Here is a 16,365-nt window from a genome sequence, read left to right on the forward strand (position 1 = left end):
ATTGGGCAATACTGAAATCCACAACTTGTACAATCACCCAAAACTCACACTCAAGCCGACAGCCACGGCCTGTGATTTACTGCTGTTAGCTCACGGTCGACATGTGAAATGGTAACTTCACGGCCTCTAATGTAAACTGTAACATGTGGAATCAGAGCACAAAGCTCTCAGGGTCGTGAGGAGTTTGAGAGCGGGTCAAATGTCAGGAAATAGTACCCCAAAAAAAAATCAAAGTGTAGTGAAATTCTGTTGACATGTTTGTTCACATGTAGTGTGTGCTGTGTGTGTTTCTGTGTGTGCTGTCTCCTCGGGGACGGGGACTGGTGAACCAGAGATCGTCCGGTTTGTCCTTTTTCCCACAGTCTGAAACTTTCTCACCACTATGTGTGTGTGTGTGTGTGTGTGTGTGTGTTTGTGTACAAAGAGGCCGAGCCAACAAGCAGCTGGAACCAGTTTTTGTGTTTGTGTTTAATACAAAGACATTGGAGCGCAAAATAAGGACGAAACATTTCTAAGGACAGTAGCATTTCCATGTGTAAGGAGCCAGTAGGGCTGCACTATAAAAGGAATATATATGCGATATGTGATAAATACGTTGACTATCACGATAACGATATCACTTGCGATACATAAAGTGTTCTCAGTTCTGTTGCTTTCAGTATTCTGCTAAAATACAACAAACTGCTCGTTGCATTTAAAACCAATGAAAGGAAATCGGTTCCAACACTAACTTATTAAATAAATTGAACTTTGGATTGAACATTGATTGATATTTGCTTTCAACTGACAAAAATAATCTCCGAGTGTCTTTCGCGATGTGTTTATTTCGGGTGTGATTCAGAGTGGTTGACGGTTTGACTCCGAGGGCCAGATGTACTAACGTACTAAGGCAGACTGCCTGTCGCGGGAACTGAAATTGGGCTTTTCCGTGTCATGCATATGCATTCACGGGAGGGTCAAGGGGAAAGTGGGAGTTTCCCATAAAGAGATGGAGGGGAAGCGTAAAGTGTGCCTAATAATGTATTCTGCGGTATGTACAAAAAACGCCCGTGACAGCGCGCCTCTGTTTTGTGGTGAAATTTCCTGGCATATGCCTCCTGGTGAAATGGCAGCAGTAATCGGAGGAGACGAGCTGAAAAGATTTTTGCAACAAGGATCACACTTTTTCATTTGAGTGAACACGAAATCATTAAGCGTTCCAGATTAAGCAGCCGTGCAATATTACAGTTACTGGAAGAAATCAAAGATGACACTGAATCTCCGACTCAGCGTTTACATTCCAGCAGTTGTTAAACTCCTCGCTACATTACAGATATCGGCATCAGGATCATTTCAAACAGTCAAAGCATCAGCAGTGGGAATATCTCAGTCCGCACTCAGCCGTATCATAGCACCAGTACTTAACGCTTTGCTACGGTATAGTGGGCGGGGAAAGGCGCTGATTACCCAATCAACTGCAGGTTTGGTAAATACGACGTAAGCATCACAGCGTGCGCTTTCTGCAGGTTGGCCATGGCGCTGATAACGCTACATTCACAAATGTACGTACATCTGGCCCCGAGTGTTTGGCGGTTTGACTCACGAGTGTTTACTGGAACGGGCGAGAGACTAACGACTAACAATAGAGGACACATAAAGAAAGAGAGAGGGGGTGTGTGTGTGTGCCGTGACAACGGCTCTCGTCTGTACATTACAAAGCAGCTTAATGGCCCTGTTCCCTCCCGCTGTGTACCTCACTGTTGATATTCAGAGTGTGTCTGCATGTTAATGTCCCACCGGCATCACCGTTCTAACTACTGTACATTACATTACATTAGAAAGACGATTAACATTAACTTACTACTGCAGCTGTAAAAGCCACATTAAGGTTTATTAAATAAACCTAAAATAAAAAATATGTATCCAGCAGTCACATTATCCTCCACATAGCTAATGATAAACAGATAGGGCCGCAACTATCAATTAATCTGTGGATTCTTTTCTGGATGAATGGATTAGTTGTTTGGTCTCTAAAATGTCAGAAAATGGTGAAAAACGCTGATTAGTGTTTCCCAAAAAGCCCCAAATGATGTCCTCAAATGTCTTGTTTTGTTCACCACTCAAAGATATTCAGTTTACTGTCACCGAGGAGAGAAGAAACTAGAACATATTCACATTTAACAAGCTGACATCACACAAGTGTTCATAAAAATGACTCAAACAGATCAAAATACACACACACAACTATCAAAATAGTTGGCAATTAATTTAATAGTTGACAACTGTTCCATTAATCTTTGCAGCTCTACATCCAAACTGAAAACACACTGAAGTCAGTTAAAACCTCTCTGGAGTCTCTTAAGGCCGTTACACACCAACCAGACGGCCGACCGTCGGCAGAAAAGCCAGTCGGACTGATCAGTCTCCCCGAGTTGGTCAAAAAAGTCCCTCAGAACAACGAAGAGACGAGACGTAATACGTCTCTATAACAGCAGGTGGCGCTAATCTGTATTGTCGCCCAAAAAATGAAAATGATTGGACGAACGCGTCACGTAGGTCTGGCTGCTGCTTCTGGATTTTGGATTTTTCACCCGGCGGTTAATGGCGACTCATTCAGAATACCATCTCATATTGGACTAAAATAGTTCACAGAAACATGTTTCTGAAAACATTTTAAGAGAGAAATAGGCCGTGCAGCTGCTGAATCTGTCTTCATTTCAGATCAACAAAGGTCAGTTTAAAAGATTTTCATCAGATTTTGAGAGACTCTAGTCACGCTCGCCATTTCCGGGTGAGTCCCGACTGCCCTGTCTCCGACTGAGCATGTCAGGTCAGCCCAAATGAAGGCCGACGGCTCCTCTGACGGACGACGGCACGGCACACACCGACCAGACTCGAGTCACCGACCCCGCCAGATTATCGGCCCGGTGTGTAACTGCCTTTAAACCCCAAACATCAGAAACATACTGTCAGTGACAGTCTGAATCTGGAATTTGGGCAAATGCCAGAAGGACCGCACCCCTATGGGCCACTACTGATAATATGTCTGGTTCATTTTGTGAGTTATTTTATGCATGCAGCCACAGATATTCAAGATTGTACTGCGGCGAAGTGCGTGGAAAGATTCACTCGGAAAGCAGAGTTACTAATTTCCAAGCTTAGGTTATTGATAAAAACAGGGCCGTTTGTTGATCCCAGTCCGTCTGCATACTGCATACTGTACATTATTTGTCTGTGAATAACTTTTTTAAGCAGAAAGGGATATATTTGTTCACGTATGGCCCATAAAACACATACAATATGAAATATTTCCTTTGTGCTGTAAGAACTATGCTCAATGCCCATTTTCTGCACTCGTCCAGTTTTTAAATGCCGCCACAAGTTTGTCAATAATGTATGTTTGCGTTTCAAGAGATTAGAGACTGGATCAATATACTGTAGCCAGTTAAAGTACACTTTATACTCTAATAGTGATCACTTGGATCAGCTTAGTACATCGACACTACAAACTCTGACATTATTAACCCCAGTCTCGCTGTGCCAGACCCTCCTCCAAAGCACGCTGAAGGAGGGTCTGTTTTCGGCTCATCCTGTGAAATAAATACCTGACTTTTATCGCATTAAAAGTACAATTTTAAAAACCCTGTCAATCAAAAATACCACCGTAAATACAGTCCTAATCCTCGGTTTGCAACTTGTTACACAATGCTCTGATACAGCCAGAGATATTAAAACTATAGATAACCTTAAACAACACCGAGCTACTTTTAAATGCACCATAAAACTAACATGGTACGTGACCCTGAACCGATGAACTGTAACCCGAACTTACTGACCTGTAGACTGGACGAGTGAGCCGGTATAAATGTAAAGATCCCATAACGTGAGCTGTTGCTCTTCTCCGTACTCGCTGGTGAACTGCAGATGCATCTCAGTGTTGACCGCATGCTACCCGAGTGGGTGTTAACCATAAAGTCCAACCAACGGCCTTCATCTCCATAACAAACAGCCCTCTGGGTACTTTACACATGTATACCCACCCCCACTATTAAAGGAAGTATTGGTACTGTTTTCACTGAAACTTACAAACAACAGAATCGTACTACTATTCTCAATGAGGCTGCTCTATTACGGTTAGTTTGGTCAGTACTGAAATCACGATTACTCACTGACTTTTTGGTAAGACGTTTGCATTTATTGAACTTGAACAGTGGCTTTCTCTGCCTTTATTTGATAGGACAGCTAGGTGAGAAAGGGGAGAGAGAGAGAAAGAGAGAGAGAGAGAGAGAGAGGGGGAAGACATGCAGGAAATCGTCACAGGTCGGTCCAAGTCACGTGACTACACACGCGGTACAATGTTTTTAAGGGCGTTTTCACACCGACAGCCTTTAGTTCGGTTGAATCAAACTAGAGTTTGTTTGCTCCGCAGGTGCGGTTTGTTTGGGCAGGTGAGAACGCTGCAATCGAACTCTGGTGCGCACCAAAAGCGGACCAAACAAGCGTACCGAGACCTGCTTGAAGAGGTTGTCTCGGTACGCTTTCAATCTAACTCTGGAGCGGTTCGTTTGTGGTGAGAACGTGATCCGTACTCGAACCGCACCAACTATATGTACTCCTCCAGTCTGAGCTGATGTCTCCTGTAGTCAGGTGTGTTCAGCAGTCTGCGATGCAGCAGAGCAGGAAGCTGTAGCAGCTTCTATCACAGAAATAGACAGCGGTCAAGCTCGCCGTCTGTCACTCGTATCTCCGTGGTCAAACCAGCTGCCGCTAAAACTGGAGACAGACGCCGGCCGAGCAGAGCGAAGTCTCGGTGACCAGAGCAGACGTAGTAACGTCTCTCGCCAAACAATGTCTGATAATGTTAATGAAATGAGCTGGTTTGACCACTAGACCAGAACACAGGACCTTGTTCCTGTATTTACTTTCTTGCTCCCGCCCCCAGACATATCCGACCAATAAGAGGGCTCGACGTTCTTGCCTGATTCGTTAAGACACATTTTGGTACGCTTGGATTTTTCCAGGTGTGAAACCAAACCAAACCGACCGAGGCCAAACCGCTCCAAGTTTACTAACTCACCAACTGATTCAGACCAAAGCAAACGAAGCCTATCAACAGGAACAACTTATCGAAATTATTCATGGGAAAAATACGTCGATGACAGCTTCAGATTTTCGATGTCGATACATTTTCCATTAATCGTCCAGCCCTACTAGGTATCGAACATCAATACTTCTTTGGTACCAAGCAAAATGGGTTCAAAAGTTTCAGATTCCAATTAGAAAACATTACATTTTAGACTCTTTTCTTTGGACATTTTAAGAAGTTGTATCCCCTAATGTACTGAAATGTTTGGTAAACTCATGTGTCAAAACCTTCATTAGCACAGAAAATGTTTTAATGAATCTCAACCCTGCTTCATCACACCAGTCTGCTGCTGTTTATTTCACCTAATTAGCCAATTGCTTCTTCTTAGTGAAATCTATTTATTGTGAGACAGAAAACAAATAAAAGTCATCAGTGTTACATACAAATGTTACATAATCCCTGGACTCAGTTTTAATTGAAGTAATGTGTTCTATAATTACACGGGAACATTACCAGACCAATTACAAACAATTAACATATGACAACTCTTCTGTCAGATTTGGTCACAATAAAGCTGGTGGCCAGGAGCCAAACTGGAAACCAGTTTCTCTGTAGCCTAGGGCGTGTACTTTTATACCTGGGAGTATGTGTGTATGTTGATTTATATACACTACAGTAACCTGAATGTCCACATACCAGACCTGGCTTGAATAACACACACACACAAACACACCAACACACACACACACACACACACACACACACACACAGAGAAAATAAAAAGATGCTTTGATGTCTTCAGATCTCAGAAGGACAGGATGCTCATGGTCGGGTTGAGCTCTCTCTGGACAGTCCAGTGTGTGTGTGTGTGTGTGTGTGTGTGTGTGTGTGTGTGTGTGTGTGTGTGTGTGTGTGTGGTCCCCCTGCACTGCAGCACAAAAGGGGATTACTCTAATGACTCTATTCACTACCATTGTTTGATACAGATTAGCGCGCACACACACACACACACACACACACACACACACACACACACACACATACGCTCCCTGTTCAGATGCTGCAGCCAACCGTTGCCAAAGCCTTTCTGCTTCCTGACACCACCTGTGTGTGTGTGTGTGTGTGTGTGTGTGTGTGTGTGTGTGTGTGTGTGTGTGTGTGTGTGTGCATGTGTGCTTGTTTTACTATATTCCAAATCCATAGAGCCTGATGAGACGCCATAATCGTACAAATTGAGACAAAATGTCAGGGTCTCTTTCCGTGTGCGTACGTTAATAGGTATTTACTGTATGTAAGCAGGGCCTGAAGTCACTACAGCATTGTAATGTGCTGCCACATTTTCAAAGTCAAACCAAGAACATGGCAGGAAAAATAACAACTAATGAATCACTCAGTTGTCATTGGTCTTGTATGTAAAAAAAATCTGAATCTATACGAGAGCTTTCCCTTTAAAATACATTACTTTTTGGCCCCCCCCGTATCCGAATGTTATTTACACACAAGCAGACAGACAAGACTTTACCGAGATACAAAAGTCAAAATTGGCAAAATTTCAATTGAAGTCAGGAACTATCTGATCAAAGAACACGTAAATAAGATTACCGATCTGATTAGACATTTCAATGCCAACTTTTGGTAGGACGCAGACCTTGGTCCGGACTATTAAGAAGCCTTGCCCTGTAATGTAAAACAGACTGGCAGCTTAAAGTAAAAAGACACCAACTCATTGTTGTGTATTAGCGGCAGCATGCTAGTTGGTTAGTAACCATTTGTTTCAAACATTATGCCTGCCGGTATTGTTCAGCTGAAGTCGGGTGAAAAATACTCAAACATTTCATTACTGCTTACACAAAACATACAAAGAAATACTTTGGACACCGGTGACACACCTCTGGCTCTCCAGACAGGCAGCAGGTGTTGTGTCATAGTTTCTGAATGCGTCCACACCTTGTGTAAATAGTTAGTGTGCAGCAGCAGCAGAGAGTGGAAGTCATCAGGTGTCCGGGACTGACTGGCGTGGCTTCAAATGACAGACATTTTACTGTCAACAGGAAACCTGGTGAGAGTCTGAGCGGACTGACCAGTTTTTAATAGTTCTATGACCGGTTTCGGTGTATTGTCTCGGTGTTCCCGTCGTGTTGCTTTGTTCGACATTCTGACGTTAATTGGAATCTGAAACTATCTGAATAAGAGCTGCAAAGATTTTCCGAATAATAGATTAGTTGCCAACTATTAAATCAATCGGCATCAATTTTTTATTTATTTTTTCATTCTAAACAACAACAGAACAGACAAACACACTTGAACAAGAACAACCACCTTCTCCCACCCCCCACCCTCCGCGGTCTCGAGGAAAACAAATACAAATAAGCAAAAACAGAAAGCCCACCTTGCCTAGTCCCTAGTTCTTGTGATGCTGAGGTCATTAGGACTGATACTTTCCACAGGTCTATAGTGATGACTTTGTTAATCCTTGCTGTGGAGAGCTCAAGCATAACTATGTCCAGAAAATACGCATTTTTTTCTGTCTCTGTCTAAACTTCTCCGTCTCCCAAGCAGGTGTAATTTAGAGACGTCATTAAGTCACAAAACAATCAGGTCAGTAGGAAGTCGACATCCTATCATATCAGATATTATTGATGTTTTATTCCAGAACTCATGCACCTGTTCACACTCCCAGACCATGTGCAGGAAAGTTCCAGTTTGTTCAGGTTGGCAATAGGGAGTAGGAATGGCTTTAGAGACGTATCTCTTCTGAGGAGTCCAGTATGTCATATGGCATATGTTGAAGTGGATCTGCTGGTGATTTGGGTTCTTGGAACAGTGGGAAATATTGTCCCAAACTGTCTCCCAATTAATTATGTTCCCCTCCGGGCTCAATCGGCAACTATTTTGATTTTTTATGAAAAAAAAAAGTAAAAATTCTCTGATGTCAGCTTGTTAAATGTGACTATTATTCTAGTTTCTTCTCTCTGTGACAGTAATCTGAATATCTTTAAGTTGTGGACAAAACAAGACATTTGAGGACGTCATCTTGGGCTTTTGAGAAACATTTTTTTTTACCATTTTCGGACATTTTATAACGCAAAACAACTAATCGATGAATCGAGAAAATAATCGACAGATTAATCCACAATGAAAATAATCGTTAGTTGCAGCCCTAGAATAGTTCAGGGATAAAAAAGTGTGACCTTACTACTGACAGGATGTGCTGTCTAACCTCTGATCCACACACACACACACACACACACACACACACACACACACACACACACACACACACACACACACACACACTGATCCCCTCAAAGCGGCAGCAGAAGGGGATTATGGGAGTGGATGGCACATGAACAGCAGGCTGGTATGAAGTAAAGATCAGGCATCATCAGAACGCTGTTTTAAATCCACAGACTACAGCATGAGGACAAAATAAAAAAACTATCTACTGCTGTACCAACACCTGACCGTGTCTACAAATGGGCAAAACCACGGCTAGCGTCCCCAAACTGATGCTTTTTTCCACTATGATAGAAAGAAAAACACGGCAGCTGGTTTTTAAATCTGAGTTCAATCTATAGACTCAAAGAGATGAAAGTCAAGCCCTGAGGTTTATGCAGATACTGAGTTTAGAAAATCTAATACAGGGATTTCCCTAGCAATATATAAGGCTACAGTGCAGGTAATACATTGCTCGACATCCGTCTTTGACATTAAAAAAACGTAATGTTGTGGCCGGGTTTACTCAGTTGGTAGAGCAGGCACACATATATAGAGGTCTACTCCTCGACGCAGCGGCCCTTTGCTGCATGTCATTCCTCCCTCTCTCTCCCCTTTCATTTCTTCATCTGTCCTGTCAATTAAAGGCCTAAAAATGCCCCCCAAAAACATAATGTTTTTGATATGGATCCGGTAGATTTTGTAAGTAAAGGGCCGTGACCAAGTTGTGTACTCTGCGGGACATTTTACAGTGTGTTTTAAGTAGAAAATGATCCCCTGTAGGGACGTAGCGCTGCATCGTAGTGCGGCTAAAAATCGGTATGAATGTGTAAAGATTACAATCGGTCGAGATAAAATATGAATCACAATGCAAGACGTACTGCCATCTGAAGTTATGAGGTTTAGTTGCAGCACCTAAGCCACATAAATGTAACTTAAAGACTTTCCTCAGATCTAATGATTGCGGGTGGACTTCTTGAGCGAGTTTTTACAGTAGACAGAGATTCGGTGATAATAACGGTCCAAAAGGATGCGAAAAAGAGACGCAAAACTACCACAAAGAGACACAAACCGACTACAAAGAGACGCCAAATAACCACGGAGACCCAAAAACAACCCCAAGGAAAACACAAATGACCAAAAAGAGACACGCAGGACTGCAAAGAGACGTAAAAACCCACAGAGAGACAAAATCCCATAAAGAGACACAACATGTATGGAGAAACTGCTTTTGTTTTATTGAAAAACTTCACATTTTCTTGAGGACGGACGCCTAATACGCACACCTAAGTCTTCCACAAAGCCAGGGAAAGTACTGTAATCTTTACACATTTATATTGACTTTTAACTGATTCACAGCCCGATGCATCGTTACCTCCCTGCACTTGTGTTAACCCTCCACTTTCAAAAAGTCTCTATATCAAAAATTTGGGTTTCTTTCAACCACATTTTAAAAATAAATAACGTGGATGGCTCCCTACAACGTTGAAAAAAGTGACAAAAATGTCGGGAAAAGCTTCAAAAACGTGGGGGAAAAACACACACAAAAAGGTCAAAAGGTGCAGAAAGAAATGTCGCTGAAAAAATGACAAAAAGTCTCGAAAAAGACGTCCGAAATGTTGAAAAAAAGTTTACATTTCCACCCAGAAAAACAAAAAGTTGCACGGTCGACGGGAAGACAACACGAGGGTTAAATGACGATAAAAAAGTAAGTCAGAAATGGCTGTCGCGTGGCGTTAATTCCCATTCCAGCTGCTCATGCACCATCTACTGTAAAATATTCAGAGTTTTGTGTTCTTGCATGACGCTGTGAAAATGACGCCTGGTGCTCAGAGTGTGAAGCAGCCAGCGAGTGGTGTGTAACCATCGTCCCTATTCACTGGCACGGGACAAAAAAATCAATACAGCCATGTAATGTCGGCTCACTAAAAGTGCTTTCAGGCAGGAAACGACATCATCTGTCTGACAGACAGATTTACATGACATTAGCTGGAGATGTTTATGATTGCCCTCGAGGTGATTTGTAATGATTTTGGTGACCTCTCACAGGTTATTTTTTTTTGTTTTGTTTTTAATCAAAGGTAGTGGGGATGATGACAGTTGCCTCAGGTGAATGACATCAGATATAACTGCTGTCATTGCAGCTTTGGTCAATTCACATACAAGCTACCACACACCTAGTCCACCATGCATTTCATGCATTTTTGTGTTTTGTTTTTGCACTAAATAGAAAAAAAAAATTTTTGTAAAAAAAAACAAAAAAAAAACTCATTTTTTTCTTATTTATTCAGATTTGTCTTTCATTTTTTTTGCATTTTTTCATTCAAAAATTCTGGATGTTTTCCTCCTGATACCTATGGTACTTTATTCTTTATTAGAAGTATCTCGAGCCCAAAAAAGGGTGACAGGACGGTGTGTAACCAGGTGTTCAGGTCACCTGTACACTACGTATTAGTATGCAGTGTCTGTGATTTTGATCATAATCAGCCGCTGTCCCCCCTGCAGAAACTCACAATTACACTCGTTTGTTTCATCAATTAGTCGATTTGAGTTGAGCTTTTTTTAAAGACCAACGTTTTTTTTCTGAATTTATTATATAAAAAAAAAACAACAGGTTATAAATTATTTCAAACAAGATCCTAACAACTGATTTGTAGACGGTAATGTGAGTTTTTAGCTCGTAGTTACACCTGAACTAACTCAAAAAAAGAGCAACCTGCCGTGAAAAACGGTAAAATCGGAAGCGTGGACGCCTTTCTTCTGAATGTGTGCGCTTCCATTTCACACACCAAACCAATTTCCACTCTCCCAGCTCCCATTTTAATGACGGGCATTAACAACACGGCTCGTTCAGATCTCCAATTTTTACGCAGAAATGTGCAGAACGGACTCTGTTCGACCTCCCGTCTCCCCCTCCTCCTCCTCGTCTTTCTTTTTCTGTCATTTCATCCTCTCTTCCTCTCCCCACTGACTAATCCTCTAAACCTCCCGCCCCCTCAGCCTCCCGCAGAGCTGTGGATGACCGAGACGTTTGTTTTATCTGGTCAGAATTGGACTGATGCGTCTCCAAATTAGAGGAGGCAGAGAGGAATCCCAAAGCTCGGTATCAAAACTCCGACCTCGCCCCTCGACGCCGCGGCGGCAGAAGCTCGGGTGACAGCAGGGCCCGCCGTCCAAACTGGCCGCAAACCTCAGCGCGAGTATCTCCACCTCATCCCCCTTCTAGTGCAACAAATACAAATCTGAATATATGTTTACAGTGGCAGAAACCAGAGCCAACGTCTGAAATAAAGCACAGAGGAATCCCTCCAGTCTAACCAAAAACCACAATCTGAACATCAGATGCTTTCATGAGCTTTTTTATGTGTTTGTGGAACATTTATGTTTATGTTTATGACACTAATGTACAGAAAAAATATGTTTAAACGGGATTTAAAGCCACAAGCAACAAGGCTACATCTTTTTAAAACCAGTTTTAGAGACTAGAAAACCAAAACGCCAGCTACAGATTAGCATTTTTTACCCAAAAGAGCCCCCAACGCAGAAGGTGGATATACTCCCGTTACTCCAGCGAATACGCCACCCAGCTGTGCTCAACATCGCCAGTTGAGTAGTGGAGGATATATACGCAAGTATACGGGGCAACCCATCTCTTTTTTTTAACATTATATACCCACATATCAGCCAAAAGGCCATTGGGATAATTAGGTGACTATGGCCACTTCCTCCTTGTCATCCTACCCATCCTAACCGAGTATTACACCCAGCTCTTCAACTACGACTGCCCTGCTGGTTAAGGCGAGGTTTCAGGCCAGTTAAGTGTCTGTCTGTCAGCAGAAATGATCAGGAATGACAGGGGGGGGGGGAGAATAAGGAACGGGGTCAAAGGTCAAGTGAAGGAACAAGCAACACCGCCTCTTTTCCCATGAGCGCCCGCATAACATCTCCAGATCGTTCCCACAGCGTTCCTGAAGGGGTAGTTTAAAAACGACCACAGCGACGGCAATGGCAATTACTACTACAGCTCACTCTCTGTCAGGGAAAGGCAGATGCAGTTTGCATGTAAATACCCAACTCCCCCCCACCCTCCCTCCCTCTCTCCCTCTCTCTCTCTCTCTCTCTCTCTCTCCCTCTCTCTCTCTCTCTCTCTCTCTCTCTCTTTCTCTCCCTCTCTCTCTGTCATGAAGAGCAGGTTGAACGCCTCTCTCTCTCTCTCTCTCTCTCTCCCTCCACCACAGTAGAGGAAAGGACTGGAAAGCTGGAGACTGGAAGGACCGGACGGACTGGATTCCCCAGTGTTGACGCATACTGCACACGGTGGTGGTGTATACATACTCATCATCACCTGCCCTCCTCCTCCTCCTCCTCGTCCACCTTCACCAGTTTACACTGAAACTCCACCGCCTTTATTTGGCCTTAAGCTCATGTTAACAAAACATACAAAATGCTCGTTGCAGGGTGGGTGAATGTGAAGGGTAAAGGGGTGTTAGATGTGATGCTACAGGTGCCCGGGAGGCCTCAGGTGCTGTGTAAAGGTTTACAGGGAAACAGATTTGGAGAGAGAGTATACTCCCTCACCTGTATGACTGGTTTATGAGCAGCCTCAGATGAATGCACTGTTGTATTGTTGCTTTAAGCATCCCCAGGAGTCCCTGAAGGCAGATTAGCTCTAATATTACAGTGGGAAGACAAACCTCTTATAATGACGAGCTTTTTTTTTACTGCCATTTTATATTCTTCTCTATAGACTAGGAATCCCTGCAGAACTCTTAAAGCCTGATATGAAGACATAATGATACCCCAACAGAAACAGCTCCTATATGCACTATAGGGAACAGTACACGCAGCAGACTGTATACTTTCCTCCTGAAAAAGGCACTGTACGGGATCACTGTAGTGATTTTTCAGTTTCAGAAATGTTAGAAAACCCGGTGTGACCCACAGGAAGCTGTATTTTATTACTGACAGACATGGAGGTAATGTTGAGGACGGATTGGATCGATACGGATCAATACCACTGTAGTGTAATATATGTAAAATACCCATCAGAGGAGATTAGACGCTGAATATGAACATGCAATCGTTTTAAACGCCTTTATTTTACCAACAAGTGTTTTTAAAAACAGCTGCTCTGTCGTTGCAAACGCCTGTGTGCCTTCAGAGATTAATCCTCCATCTGTGTGTATGTGTGTTTTTTTACTTAAGGTGCAAGTGCTCATCCAGGCAATAATGCAAATAAAGTGGATATAACGTTAAGTCTTCCTATTTGCCGTGCGTAAAACGTCCCCTACATACCTGCACACTTACAGGATTTAGATGAAAATGTGTTAAATATTCACAGGGATGTTGTTATGTAAAGATCTAGGATTAAAATTCAGTGTGAACCGGGTCTGTGGGCAGAAGTTCCTACCTGGACCGGATGAGAGCCGCGCGGTTCCCCAGCTCTGAGCGCTCCAGCCCGGCTTCAAGCTCCGATCCTCCTCGGTACCCTGACGGAGCCGCTCCGGAGAAAAAAAAACAAAAAAAAACGAAATTAACAATCCACAACGCCGAAAAAAGACCTTAAAACAATTTAAACAATCCAGTCGGACAGGTAGGGGTTGTTATTCCTCCAATTCCTCTCACAATTTCTGTCCAGTTTTAGGCTACTGTCGTGACCAGCGCTGCGCGTCAACCCGGCGGTCCTTCCTCTCTCCGGGGGAACGACTGGAGCTGGAGCCCAGCCGGGGGAACACCCGTCCGGACCGGGGTCACTAACTGGTAACGGCTACTCCGTGAAGGTTACCACCGGGCGGTTTGTACCGACAGCAGTAACAGCATCCTCCGCTGATGATAAGCTTGGGGAGGTAGTGGGGTGGGGGGGGGGGAAAGGAAAAAACGGTTAAAAATCACCCAAGCAGAAACACTAGTCCGGTAGGTCCGGGAGTTGCCAAAAGCGGCCGTCCGGTTAGTTTCCACCCCTAGACGCAGTCACCGCTCTGCCGCTACAAACTCTGTCCGTCTCCGGGTCCAGCACGGAGCAGGTCGCGCGGCTGCACTGTGTGTGATGAGAAAGTGGAGTGATTCCAAACGACTGCGCTCGCGCTTCCCTCCCTCTCTCTCGCTCCCTCTCTCTCGGTCTCTACCAAGCTATTCCCCCCTCCTCCTCCCCCTCCCTCCCCTATACACTCTCTATACACTATACCGGGAGGGGGGGAGGCGGAGCGAGCATCCACCCCAACAACTAACTCTTCGTGGATTTCCCAACATTTTCTGTCTTCAATAAAAAAAAAACATTTAAACAGTGATATCGGGACTTCTCCTAACTGCCATTTCTTTCGTTTTTTCACCGTTCAAACTGTAACTGTATGCGGCAGAGTGAGCTCCGAGTCACAGGTCTGAGTCTCCATCACGTAGGCCTACAATTCAATGTAAAAGGAGTGTAACTGCGGTTAAAGAGATTCAAAAAAACGTTCACTCACATTCTTTATAGGATTCATATCCGCCATACTCTTTGATTCAAACGGTCAAAAACACTAGCTAACTGCCAGATTCCTCTCCCTCCATGTCCATCCATATATATCCATCCATATATATATATATATATATATATATATATATATATATATATATATAGTAAATAAATGTTTCTACCTGTCTGCTTTTTTTCCCTGTAATCTCTCTCTCTCTCTATCTCTCTCTCTCCACTTCTTTATTGATGTTTCTACAGTCTCTCTTGCCTTCTACTCGTCTCTCCCCAGCTCCGTCCACAGAGAGAGGCGGGAAGGAGCCGTCTCTCGCGCTCTGAGTGCCACCTACAGGCGACAAGCGGTACGTCACACGCACAGGCAGGACGAGGCAGAGCTCGAGCTCAGTCAGGCTCCCCCCCCCCCCTCTCGCCACTGTAGAGCAGAGGCAGCGAACACATAACAAAGATGGAGTCTATAGTGTAAATAAGTGTCGACATTTTGGCTTTTTATTATTACAGCAGACAGTGTCTCGTGAACACAGCCCAGCATGTGGTGGAGGGAGGCTGTTATCCAAAGCAGCTTACTGCACTCTGATATTACACACAACACATATGGATTATGATTTTTTTTTGCATATGGCGCCTCAGTTTCAGTGAATCTGCTTAGGGAGCTAATCCAAAAGCATCATTCAAAAAGAATTAAAAGAGCATTCTTTAAAATGCTGTTTTTAGGACACCCATTACTGTTACACTGTAAAACCAAACACAAATATCCATCCTATCAAGGCCTATTTTCTGTCTGTTATGAACAATAACACAGAAAATAATCTATTTTCTGTATTAATTAAGTCCTGAAGTGAAAATACCACACGAGAAACAATACAAAATACAACTTTATTTAATAAAACAATACTTGGAACAAGTCCAGGCTTCATGAATATAAGACTTTAAGGGGAAAAAATGACTCAATAAGGAGATTATTTGCAGTGTACATTTACATATGGGCCTAGTACTTCATGCAATAAGTGAACATAACTGATTCCTTTTGAATTCAGATTTTTTTTCCACAGGAATGCTTTCAGTTACACAACTATTATTGTATGTATTTTCCAATATATACTGCAGAATTTATTGTTATCATGGTCAGTTCTGTATGGTAACACTCAGTGGTGCAAGCAGAGACGGAGCCAGACGTTGTAAACATTGGGGGCTCAGCCCAAACCTAGGGGGGGGTCCGAGGGCATTCTCCGTTTACGGCAGCTCTATGCACTATTTTTCATGCCATTTGATAACAGAATGCCTAAACAAATCGGTACATAATTTGGGGAAAAACATGATAGTTGCCAAGGAAAAGAATCATCCTGTAGAGCCGACATCCTATTTTTATATCTAATTGTTCTCCAAATGTCTTATCATTCTGAAACCAGACAACCCGGTCTCATGCCAGTTCCTGATATGGTCACGTTATATTGATTTATTGATTTGTGTACAGGTCACAATTTTCTTGTTTATTTCGTGTACAGGTCACAATTTTCTCGTTTATTTCGTGTTCAGGTCACAATTTTCTCGTTTATTTCGTGTACAGGTCACAATCTTCTTGTTTATTTTGTGTACAGGTCACAATTTCTCATTTATT

At 43.1% G+C, this 16,365-nt stretch overlaps 1 protein-coding gene across 2 annotated transcripts in view; it reads right to left on the bottom strand.

Moving 5' to 3' along the window:
* Positions 1 to 14,558, bottom strand: part of LOC144524040 (protocadherin-1-like) — a 248,138-nt gene extending 233,580 nt beyond the window's left edge. The window contains exons 1-2 of one of the 2 annotated variants that reach the window (XM_078260004.1): positions 13,907 to 14,558; positions 13,692 to 13,782 (exon numbers count right to left, since the gene is read on the bottom strand). The gene's annotated coding sequence lies outside the window, so the exon portion shown is untranslated. Of the gene's footprint in view, positions 1 to 13,691 lie in introns of both variants that reach the window. The other variant, XR_013502574.1, reaches the window with a different exon arrangement.
* Positions 14,559 to 16,365: the final 1,807 nt, after the last annotated feature.

The sequence above is a fragment of the Sander vitreus genome, chromosome 10 (genome assembly GCF_031162955.1).
Source record: "Sander vitreus isolate 19-12246 chromosome 10, sanVit1, whole genome shotgun sequence".
In the NCBI taxonomy this organism is placed as follows: domain Eukaryota; kingdom Metazoa; phylum Chordata; class Actinopteri; order Perciformes; family Percidae; genus Sander; species Sander vitreus.